The sequence below is a fragment of the Papaver somniferum genome, chromosome 1, assembly GCF_003573695.1.
Source record: "Papaver somniferum cultivar HN1 chromosome 1, ASM357369v1, whole genome shotgun sequence".
NCBI lineage: Eukaryota > Viridiplantae > Streptophyta > Magnoliopsida > Ranunculales > Papaveraceae > Papaver > Papaver somniferum.
Window position 1 is genome coordinate 181,186,987 of NC_039358.1, and position 11,862 is coordinate 181,198,848.

Genomic DNA, 11,862 nt, shown 5'->3' on the forward strand with positions numbered 1-11,862 from the left:
ACCAAATTTTACTTGCTCCCATTTTAACAACCAAATTTTTTCTTCTTTATCCCATTAAAACCAAACTTGCTCCCAAATTTTAAAAAACCAAAAAAATGTCTCCCATTAAAACCAAATATTTTTCCCAAAAATCCAAACCCATTAAAACCAAATAGTGGGCTTTGTGTCTTTTCAATATGGGCCAACCTAGTGCTCTCCATGAATACATGTATCCCACAATAAAAATTCCATTATCATGTATTGTATTACCTCAAACCAATACCCTTTTTAAAATAAATGCAAGCATGATACAAATACTTCCTATATTTCGAGGGTTCGATTCTGAGAACCCCTATACTCATGTAAGAGAGTTTGAACAAATTTGTCGGACTATGCAACCTGATCATATGTCCGAAGACTCTCTGAAATTGCGTTTGTTTACATTTTCTCTAAAGGAAAGGGCCAAAACATGGTTTTACGGTTTGAGACCACAATCAATCACCACTTGGGAACAACTCACTAATCAATTTTTCCAAAGATTTTTTCCACATCATAGGACCATCGCTATTCGTCAAAATATCAATTGTTTTGTCCAGTTGGATGAGGAAACTGTTTTTGACTATTTTGAACGTTTTAATGATTTGTTGAGCGAATGTCCACACCATGGATTTGAGAAGTGGAGACTTGTCGCTATCCTCTATGAGGGACTAGACTTTAAATCTCGAGCCATGGTTGAGTGTATGTGTAATGGTGAATTTCTTGATAAAACTGTGGATGATGCATGGAAATTTTTAGCTGAGATTGCAGAGAAAACCCGTCACTGGGAGTCCATTAGGGAAACTGAGACACTGTCACATGATATTGGTGGTAATGAATTGAACTTTGGAAATAGCATGTCTAGTCATTCTCATGTGTATGATATTGAATATGAACCTAATCTAGAGGAACATGAGTTGACTAATGACACCACAACTGCTAATAGGGACAAGTATGCATATTACTATGATGATGATGATGATGATGATGTTATGTTAGAAGAACATGTCTATGCTGAAAATGTTATGGAACCTTTGGGTTCAAATACATTAGGCTTCTCTGCCTCGACCTTCATGAATGATGTTTCTTCTAGTATTCCATATACATGTGATGTTGATACTGATTTTGAGCATGTGCATCTGTCCTATGAAGATGACTTAGGTAATATAGAATCTTCTGTTGACACTAATATGCATGAAAATATAATTGTTGTGTCTGATTCTCTACCTGGGTCACGTTGTGATGTTTCCACTGATTTGCCGATGCATGAGAATAATTCTTCTGATGATGTTGATGATTCTGATTTGTGTGAGCATGGTAAGCATGTTGTGACACGTGTATAAGACTTAGGAGATGTTGATGTGATTAGTAATGATGTGCCTATCGTCCTACATAAGTCACAATCTGATGGCCTTCCACCCAACCTAGATTTGGTTTGTACCCATATTGTCAAACCGACTTTTCTGAGAGTCCCTAATCTAGGTTTGGAACTGTGTGCTTCCCAAGTCCTTTTGGACTATTTTGCATCTAAGTATAATATCTTTGAGGAGCCACAGTTGGAATTAGCATGTTTGCCCGTCCCTAGCAAAGTTCATTTCGAGCTAGACCTTGTGCATGATGAACCCCCAAAACTGCGAGATTTTGTTTCCAAAATTTTATCCGTTGAAAAATCCAGGTTTGGGGGTAGCTCATTTTGTTTCACAGTTTCACTTGCGTTTCTTTCCTGTTATATTTGTGTGAAGCTGTTGAAACCTCTACACTTTGTCTTTTGGGTTGATCCTCAACTCTTTAGATTGTTAGTGTATGGTGAATTTTTGTATATAATCCAGTAGATAAAATTTCTTAAAAACCTTTTTGTTCCTTTTGTATATATTTTGCTAATCCAATATGATCTCGGCTGACATATGTTGGATTCTTGCCTTGAATAACGGAGTTCTAATATTGCTTCGCCGAAATCGGGTATTCTCTTTCCTTTTTCTCTACTCAACATGATCCTCTTCATATGTTGTATTATAATTTTGTTCATATTTTGAAACATTGAGGACAATGTTTAGTTTAGGTTTGGGGGTGAAAAGTAGATACTTTGATAATATGCCATAATTGAAAACAAGAACTCCTTCTTTTTGAAAAAAATGAAAAAAAACGAAAAATCAAAATAAAAAATAAAAAATTGAAAAAAACATAAAGATGGAGCTCATTTACCTTGAAATGTTGACTCTTGTGCAAATATGTAATTATAAGGATTCTTAGTCTAGATATTTAGGCACCCCTGATTCTAGCACAATTCACATATGATAAGAAACTTGCACGCGGCACGATCTACCAATACATGTATAGCCTCATCCTTGAGGTGTTCTATCGGAAGTTTTAGTTGCCAATCACTTTAGAATACTGAACGAAACTTGACTAGCTTGTTCTTTGGTTGGTTGGGATAGAAGGTGGAGGTTACATTAAGAAAGACAACCATCGAATTTAACTGGGTGCATCAAAAAGGGCTACCTCTTGCAAAGTGTCATGTAATCTTTTGTTTCCTTTTGTATATGTATCAAAAGTGTTTCCTTGTTCAAAAAAAAAAAAAAAAAAAAAAAAAAAAAAAAAAAAAAAAAAAAAAAAAAAAAAAAAAAAAAAAAAAAAAAAAAAAAAAAAAAAAAAAAAAAAAAAAAAAAAAAAAAAAAAAAAAAAAAAAAAAAAAATCAGAAAAATACCAAAAAAATCAAGTATTTATCAATTCCATCATCTCTTGTTCCAAAAATAAAAGAGATTTGTCAATGTAAATAAGAGTCATGTAAATAGTCATTTTGTTGTTTTTTGTAATAAGCAAGGAGGGTGTATGCCATTGATGTACAACGCGAGTAATTGTGAAATACCTCCAACTCATTCACAATTCTCGTAAAGTCCGGACAGCTAGCTAGATTTCGACCTCAGTTCTTAGCCTGAGAAACTATCTCTTGGTGATTAGTAGTCATAACTTCAGATCTTTCTTTACACATGTGTAGATACACTTTACACTCTTATCACATGTCCTTATTTGTTATCAGTGCTAGGATTGTGCCTTCGATAGCTAGATTGACATCTCCATTTTGCTGTGAGCTTAACTGACTTGCACATGTCACATTTGATGGAATCTGAGCTTATATTTTGTCCTTAGGTTTTGTAGGCACACCTCTGGTAAACCTTCACGAGACTTCAACTCGTCCACTAGGGACACTTAGTGGTTTAAAAGGCTTAGTGCATACGCTAAATGCATTCGAGAGACCAGCGACAGTGGTATAGGTAGGATTTCCTTAGTTTTGTTTTACTTGAGGACAAGTAAAATTCAGGTTTGGGGGTATTTGATGAGTCCTAAAAAGTGCATATTTCTATATATTTTTCTTGGCATTTAACTCATCTTTTGTGCATTAATTCTACATTTTATCCCATATTCTGTATTTTCATTGTTTTCAAGAATAAATATTTTTCTTACTTAATTTTGCATTTTTAGGTAATAAATAAAGATTGGATGAGTTGCGGAGCAAAAAAGAGCAGAAAAGTAGTGAAAAGCCGGGAGAAATTACGCAAGGAAGCCGCGAAGAATGGTGCGCACAACCTCATTTTCTACACACAAAAGCGCCTCCGTTCTCAGCCATCAGATCAGTTCTCAGAAGCATCCGACGGTCGCTCCTTCATAGATCATCAAAATATGATGTCTCTGCCGAGCACCACAGCGCTGAAATTCCAAGCCTTCAGATTAGATGGTAGTTGAATCCAACGGTCGCTACCTTGCTGTTCATCGAAGTTTGATATCTCCGCCTTACACTACAGTACCTAACTCCATCAAGTACCGTTCGTTTCGTTGTATCTCTTCATCCGACGGTCGCTCATCGCCTGCCTCCGCATCGCCGTCAGATCCACCTACCATCTTCCCATCCATCGCTCCTTGTCGCAGATCATCGAACCTCGCTGAACCCGCCTAACACCTAAGTATCGAACACCCTATACCCCTAGCCAAACGCCCCCTAACCCAAAATCACTCGACCTCTTCTCCTCCATACCCTGTTGCAGAGAGCTGCTCTGCAACTCCATCACCTCCACCATGTCCTGCCACCACCAGAACACCACCTCTGCCACTGCCGCTTCATCACCAAACACCATAGCCACCCTACATCAAAGACATCGAAACCCATCCATCCTATTAGCCTATTTCGCTAGTTTCACAAACCCTCTCAAATTTAGGGTTTTGAAATTAGGGAAATAGAGTTATAGGCATGACAGAGATGGAAGAAGAAGCAATAGAAGCATGGGAAGAGCAGGAGGAACAAGAAGAGAGCATGGGTCGTCGACGTGGGTGAAGAATTTTAGGTAAACCCTAACCCTAGTTTTCTCGGTTTTGGGAATTAGGGTTCGTCATTCCTTTTTTGTATAAATTGAGGGCTGGGTATTACTGTTGAGGTGTTCTTGGTTAGCCGAGATACCCCCTAATTGGGTTAATTCCAATGTCAATTTTACTGTTGATGATTCTGATGATTCTGAGTGTGAACTTGCTAATTTGATTGATGATTGTGAGCATGATGTGACATGTGTAGATGATTTAGGAGATTTTGATTTGATTAATAATGATGTGCCTATCGTCCTACATAAGTCACAATCTGATGGCCTTCCACCCAACCTAGATTTGGTTTGTACCCATATTGACAAACCGACTTTTCTGAGAGTCCCCAACCTAGGTTTGGAACTGTGTGCTTCCCAAGTCCTCTTGGACTATTTTGCTTCTAAGTATAATACATCTGAGGAACCACAGTTGGAAATTGCATGTTTGCCCGTCCATAGCACAGTTCACTTTGAGTTAGATCTTGTGCATGATGAACCCCCAAAACTGCGCGATTTTGTTTTCAAAATTGTATCTTCTGTAAAATCCAGGTTTGGGGGTAGCTCATTTGGTTTCACAGCTTCACGTGCTTTTCTTTCATGTGTGAAGTTGTTGAAACCGCTACACTTTGTCTTTTGGGTTGATCCTCAACTCTTTAGATTGTTAGTGTATGGTGAATTTTTTGTATATAATCCAGTAGATACAATTTCTTAAAACCCTTTTTGTTCCTTTTGTATATATTTTGCTAATCCAATATGATCTCGGCTGACATATGTTGGATTCTTGCCTTGAATAACGGAGTTCTAATATTGCTTTCGCCGAAATCGGGTATTCTCTTTCCTTTTTCTCTACTCAACATGATCCTCTTCATATGTTGTATTATAATTTTGTTCATATTTTGAAACATTGAGGACAATGTTTAGTTTAGGTTTGGGGGTATAGAGTAGATACCACGATAACATGTTATAATTGAAAGCAGAACTCCCTCTTTTTGAAAAAATTAAAAATTCCAAAAAATTGAAAAAAAAAAAATAAAAAAAATAAAAAATAAAAATGGAGCTCATTTACCTTGAAATGTTGACTCTTGTGCAAATATGTAATTATTAGGAGTCTTAGTCTAGATATTTAGGCACCCTGATTCTAGCACAATTCACATAGTGATAAGAAATTTGCACGCGCACGATCTACCAATACATGTATAGCCTCGATCTTCAAGGTGTTTGATAGGAAGTCACGATTGCCAATCACTTTAGAATACTGAACGAAACTTGACTAGCTTGTTCTTTGGTTGGTTGGGATAGAAGGTGGAGGTTACATTAAGAAAGACAACCATCGAATTTAACTGGGTGCATCAAAAAGGGCTACCTCTTGCAAAGTGTCATGTAATTTTTTGTTTCTTTTTGTTATGTATCAAAAGAGCTACCATATGTAAAAATCAATTTCAAGTTCTTGTGCAAAAAAAAAACGATGTATATATTCAGAAAAAAAAAAATATCAGAAAAATACAAAAAAATCAAGTATTTATCAATTCCATTCTCTCTTGTTCCAAAAATAAAAGAGAGTAGTCAATGTAAATAAGAGTCATGTAAAGAGTCATCTTTTGTGTTTTATTGTAATAAGCAAGGAAGGGTGTATGCCATTGATGTACAACGCGAGTAATTGTGAAATACCTCCAACTCATTCACAATTCTCGTAAAGTCCGGACAGCTAGCTAGATTTCGACCTTGGTTCTTAGCCTGAGAAACTATCTCTTGGTGATTAGTAGTCATAACATCCGATCTTTCTTTACACATGTGTAGATACACTTTACACTCTTATCACATGTCTTTATTTGTTATCAGTGCTAGGATTGTTCCTTCGATAGCTAGATTGACATCTCCATTTTGCTGTGAGCTTAAACTGTCTTGCACATGTCACATTTGATGGAATCTGAGCTTATATTTTGACCTAGAACTTTGTAGGTACGTTCTAAGCAAACCTTCACGAGACTTCAACTCGTCCACTAGGGACACTTAGTGGTTTAAAAGGCTTAGTGCATACGCTAAATGCATTCGAGAGACCAGCGACAGTGGTATAGGTAGGATTTCCTTAGTTTTGTTTTACTTGAGGACAAGTAAAATTCAGGTTTGGGGGTATTTGATGAGTGCTAAAAAGTGCATATTTCTATATATTTTTCTTGGCATTTAACTCATCTTTTGTGCATTAATTCTACATTTTATCCCATATTTTGTATTTTCATTGTTTTCAAGAATAAATATTTTTCTTACTTAATTTTGCATTTTTAGGTAATAAATAAAGTTTGGATGAATAGCAGAGCGGAAAAGAGCAGAAAAGTAGTGAAAAGCCGGGAGGAATTACACAAGGAAGCCGCGAAGAATGTTGTGCACAAGACCAAAAGGCTAGAAGTGGGCTTGAAGAAGAAGAATTGTCCTTAAAGAAGATATGGGATTGGCATACCCAAGGCCCAAAACCCTTACTCAAACACATTTCCACTATCCAAGCCCGTCTCGGATTTCAGCCGTCAGATCGAAGCATTTCAGCATCCTACGGTCGCTCCATCATCGCACATCAAACTCCGAATACCCTGCTTTACATCGCAACGCCCATCTCCATCTTGGGTCGTCCGTTTTGCTACATCCCTTCATCCGACGGTCGCTCCACGCTTACCTCCGTATCGCCGTTGGATCCACCTACCATCTTCCCATCCATCGCTCCTTGTCGCAAATCATCAAACCTCGCCGAACCCGCCTAACACCCAAGTATCGAACACCCTATACCCATCGCCAAACACACCCTTCTCCCAAAAACATCGAGTTCTTCTCCTCCACTCCGTCTGCAGAGAGCTGCTCCACAGCTCTGCAACTCCATCACCTCCACCATCTACACCTTCTTCTCGAACCACTCCACCACCACAACCACCCGACAACACCACGACACCCCAACCCTCTAGCCTAGTTGCTTTTTCAAACCCACATCTCTCTGACCTAGGTGTGGAGTTGATGAAACAACTCGAGCTAGGGTTGCAGTACATCAATTGGAGCAGGAAGAGCATCAGAGGGACATCAAGAAGCATGGGTCGAAGCCAATTTACACATGGGTATGTCGAATTTGATTTTCCCCAAAAGTTAGGGTTTGCAAATTTAGGGTTTTGGTGAAATTAGGTATTTTGTTGTAAGCTATAAAAGGGAAGTGATGTAGGATGTTAAAGGGTGTTCTTGGTTAGCCGAGACACCCCCTAATTGGGTTAATTTAATTTCACTGTTAATTTTTTAGGGTTCTTGTTTTGCAATTTTCATTCACTGTTTAGTAATTTAAATGTTGTGTTGTTCCTGTTAAATGTGTGTTGTTTAAATGTGTGTTGTTTAAATGTGTTGTTTAAATGTGTGTTACTGTTTTGCCATTGTAGTTTAAATGTGTGTTGTTCCTGTTAATCATGTTTAGTTCCATTGTAGTGTTAATTATGTTCTGAGTTCACTGTTGAGGCTCAGATGAAACCTTAGTGCACTAATGAATGATGAATTGCTAGGAAGGCCTGTTTTGCTTGAGTAATGGGAAGAAGTTGGTGCTCTGATATGCCTGTGATTGACTGTGCTTTCAAAAGACAGTCAATGCTAGGGGCAAATCAGTGAGCAAGCTGATTCTCTTCCCATTCTAGTTGGATGCTTAAGTTTTTTCATTGTTTAGCTAGGACACAAGGGTGGATTCAAATCCTTAGCTTAACCCACATTTTGTTTTCACAGTCACTTGCAACTTAACTGTTTTGTTACTTCTTCTCCTCCCTGCCCTTGGCTCACAGCCTTGGTTTCTTTGGTTTTGTTTCCTGTTTTGTCACTGTTTTGAATCTCTTGTTTTGTCAACTGTTAGCTTCTCAAATGTTAGGATTAGTTTACTGTTGTGTGTCAATGCTAGGTTAGAGCCTTAGAGCATTGAGTTGATTGAGCAGTGGGGAGAAACTAGTGCTCACTAGTGACTGTGAGCAAGCTGGTTCTCTTCCCACTCTAGATGAATGCCTAAATCCATTGCCTTGGCTTTGCTTTTTTTCTTTTTTTTTACTTCATTGTCAGCTTATCTCCACACTCCTGCCCTTGGCTTGTAGCCTTGGTTTGCAACTATCTCTGTTTTGTTATTACTTGGCTTGCACTGTCACCATTGCTGCTTTCTTTCCTTTCCCTTGCTGTGCACCTTCTCCTGCTGTGCCAGCCACCACTGCTGCTGCAACCTGGTTTCCACTGCTGCTGCTGCAACTGAGCTTGGCTCACAGCACAAGCTCAGTCCACAGTTAACTCCAAAGGCCTGGTTACTCTCAGGTCAAAAGCTAAGCCCAGGAACAAAGCCCAAAAGCCCAAATCCAGCCACTGTTTGGTTTACAAGCCAACTGAGTTCAAGGCTCAGTTCAGTTCACTTGAACCCAAATTCATTACATTTCCAAAGGCCCAGATCCTTGACTGAATCCAAATCCAAGTTCACAGTTCATTCCAACATCATTCAAAGGCCCAAGGCCTAAAGCACTTCACCATTACAAACAAACCCACTAAGCCCAAAGCACAATTAGAAGCCCAATAGCAATTTAGAGCCCAAATAGCTAGAAACTCCAAACACCCCCAGTCTCTGTGGATCGACCCGTACTTGCACGAGGTACAACTGACGACCGTGCACTTGCGGTATTACTGTAGGCCCGTTTCATTTCGCTTCAATTTTATACGCTTTCCCGGGCCCACCAGCGGTCCCGCGACACCTTTCCCTAATTTTATTATTTTTGATAAAATCATCTGATTTAGATAAAAAATACATGAAATTAGGTAATTTTCATGATTTTAGGGAAAATTCATAAAATCAAGGAATTTTCATAATTTGAGAAGAAATAATAAAATAATGGTACGTGAGGTGTGGGACCGGCCACGGCCAAGACATGGCCGGCTGGTGCTCGGTCCCGCGACACCTTTCCCTAATTTTATTATTTTTGATAAAATCATGTGATTTAGATAATTTCTTTGAAATAAAGGAAATTTGCTCGAACAAGAGGATTTTCATGAGATCGTGAAAATAGTAAAAATATGATAAAATATAAAATTGGGCGCGGGACTAGTCACGGCATGACTGGCCAGCTGGTGAGCCTAGTCCCCTGACGCTTTTGCTTAATATTTTATTATTATTATTTTCCCTTCCTATTTTGCATAGGTTCCTCGTTCGTTCGTATTTTTGAAATGCTCGTTCGTGCATTCAAAATGCTGGTTTGTGCATTATCTGCTAATTACACTTGCACCATTTTTGTCAGGGCTTATTCGATGCTCATATGCCTGTTTCGTTGAGTATTTATTACTAACCTGTGGAGTTTTGCTGGGAAGAACCACATATTGAAGTAACGAAATATAACGAGGAATCGTAGAATATTGCTGGATATTCAGGCGATTAATTGACGACTCGTAGAATATTGCTGGATATTCAGGCGATGGCTCGTAGAATATTGCTGGATATTCAGACGATTAAAGATAATTAATTGTTCGATCTATACTAGAAGGGCTTCCTGTCTAGGAGCATTAATTATCTGAGGGTTGAGCAATATGAACTTGCTGGAGTGTCATATTCCTCTTGCATAGTCGGGGAAAACTTGGTTACATCCCGAAGACGTTGTCGCTCTATACTAGCAGACATATGCTGTCTAGGAGCCACCCAATATTTCGATTCTATACAGTATGAGATGTGTCGCGGCCTCAGCCGAGAGATTACTGTAGATGGTGGATTTTCGACAAGGGCTAAAATCGTAAACTCATAATTATACGAAGCTCTGCTCCAGCAATCATACGTGAGTATTGAGACATGGGTCTCTCATCGAATTCTCAACGGAGAGTACTTTCTCTCAGAGTACATGTAGATATGTAGTCTCACGACTGGACAACGGCATATCTCATGAATACTGAACACTTTCAGTGATTATTTCTATATAGTATCACGAGATGGACGGCTCCTAGACAGCTTGCTCTGCTAGTATAGAGCGATAACGTCTTCAGGAACAAACAACGAGTTTACCCTGACTATATAAAGGATATGACTTACCGACAAGCTCATATCGGGATAATTAATTCTCCTAGACAGCTTGCTCTTCTAGTATAGAGACACAAAGTTAATTATTCCTAATTACAATTGCTCATATTCCATGGTCGAATCCATGACTGGTCCCATGGAATGACAATAACAATTGCTCCTATTCCATGGTCGAATCCACGACAGGTCCCATGGAATGGCAATAACAATTGATCCTATTCCATGGTCGAATCCACGACTAGTCCCATGGAATGGCAATAACAATTGATCATATTCCATGGTCGAATCCACGACTGGTCCCATGGAATGGCAATAACAATTGCTCCTATTCCATGGTCGAATCTGCGACTGGTCCCACGGAATGGCAATAAACAATTGTTCTGATTTTATGATCGAATCCACGGCTTGATCTCATAGAATAACAATAACTATATTATCTCATTACTCCGATTTCATGATCGAATCCATAACTGGTCTCATAACTGGTAATAGATAAATCTTAATTACTCTGATTCTATGGTCGAATCTACGATCCCATGGAATGGTAATGCTCACTTTATTATTCTGAATTCGTAGTCGAATCCTCAGCTGATCCTATGAATTAATAATAAACATCTTATTACTCAGTTTTGTGAATTATTCTCCACTGAATTCCACAATTAGTAATAAAAAATCAACAACCGGGCGTCCGAGCTACCTCTAAGTAAGCCCCGATTCAAATGATGAAAGTGTATTCAATGACGATATACTAACAGTCACCGCACGAACGAGTATTTCAAAATACAACGAAACGATGAACCTATCCAAAATATGGAAGAAAATAATAAATAATTAAAATATTGACCAAGGTGCTGGGAACACGGACACACAACCTACCGACCGTGTCGTGGTCAGTTCCACGCCAGTTTTATATTTTTAATACATTTTTATTATTTTCCATGATTTGATGAAAATTCTCTCATCTGATCAAATCTCCTTCGTCTCGAGGAAGCTCCTCGGTTTCATGGTACTTCCATAAATCCATAACAAATAATATAAAATTAAGAAAAGGAGTGTGGAGCGTGACCATTGGCCAACCGGCCATGCCTTGGTCCCAGCCGGGCCGCACACCCCACGGTTCCTTATTATTTTATTATTATTATTATTATTTCTCTAATTTCATGAAAAAACTCCTTGATTTCATGGTATTTTTTCCACAAATCATCATATAATAATAAAATAAAATAAAATAATGAAAACTTGTGGAACCGGGCCACTAGCCGGCCGGCCATGCCCTAGCCGGTACCACACGCCCTTTGATTTATTATTTTATTATTATTTTTCCTATTTTTCCTTGAATTCATCAAATTCCTTGATTTTATGGTATTTCTCTCAAATTAGGAAAAATTCCCTCAAATCATCAAAAATACCTAAAAATATTAAAAAATTATGAAAAACTCGTGGGACCGGTCCATAGCCGG

General features: G+C 38.4%; 1 non-coding gene across 1 annotated transcript; it reads right to left on the bottom strand.

The window, feature by feature from the left end:
* Window positions 1-545: 545 nt before the first annotated feature.
* Window positions 546-649, bottom strand: LOC113341825. Its single transcript, XR_003356163.1, has one exon. It is a non-coding gene; the product is annotated as a small nucleolar RNA R71 (small nucleolar RNA).
* Window positions 650-11,862: the final 11,213 nt, after the last annotated feature.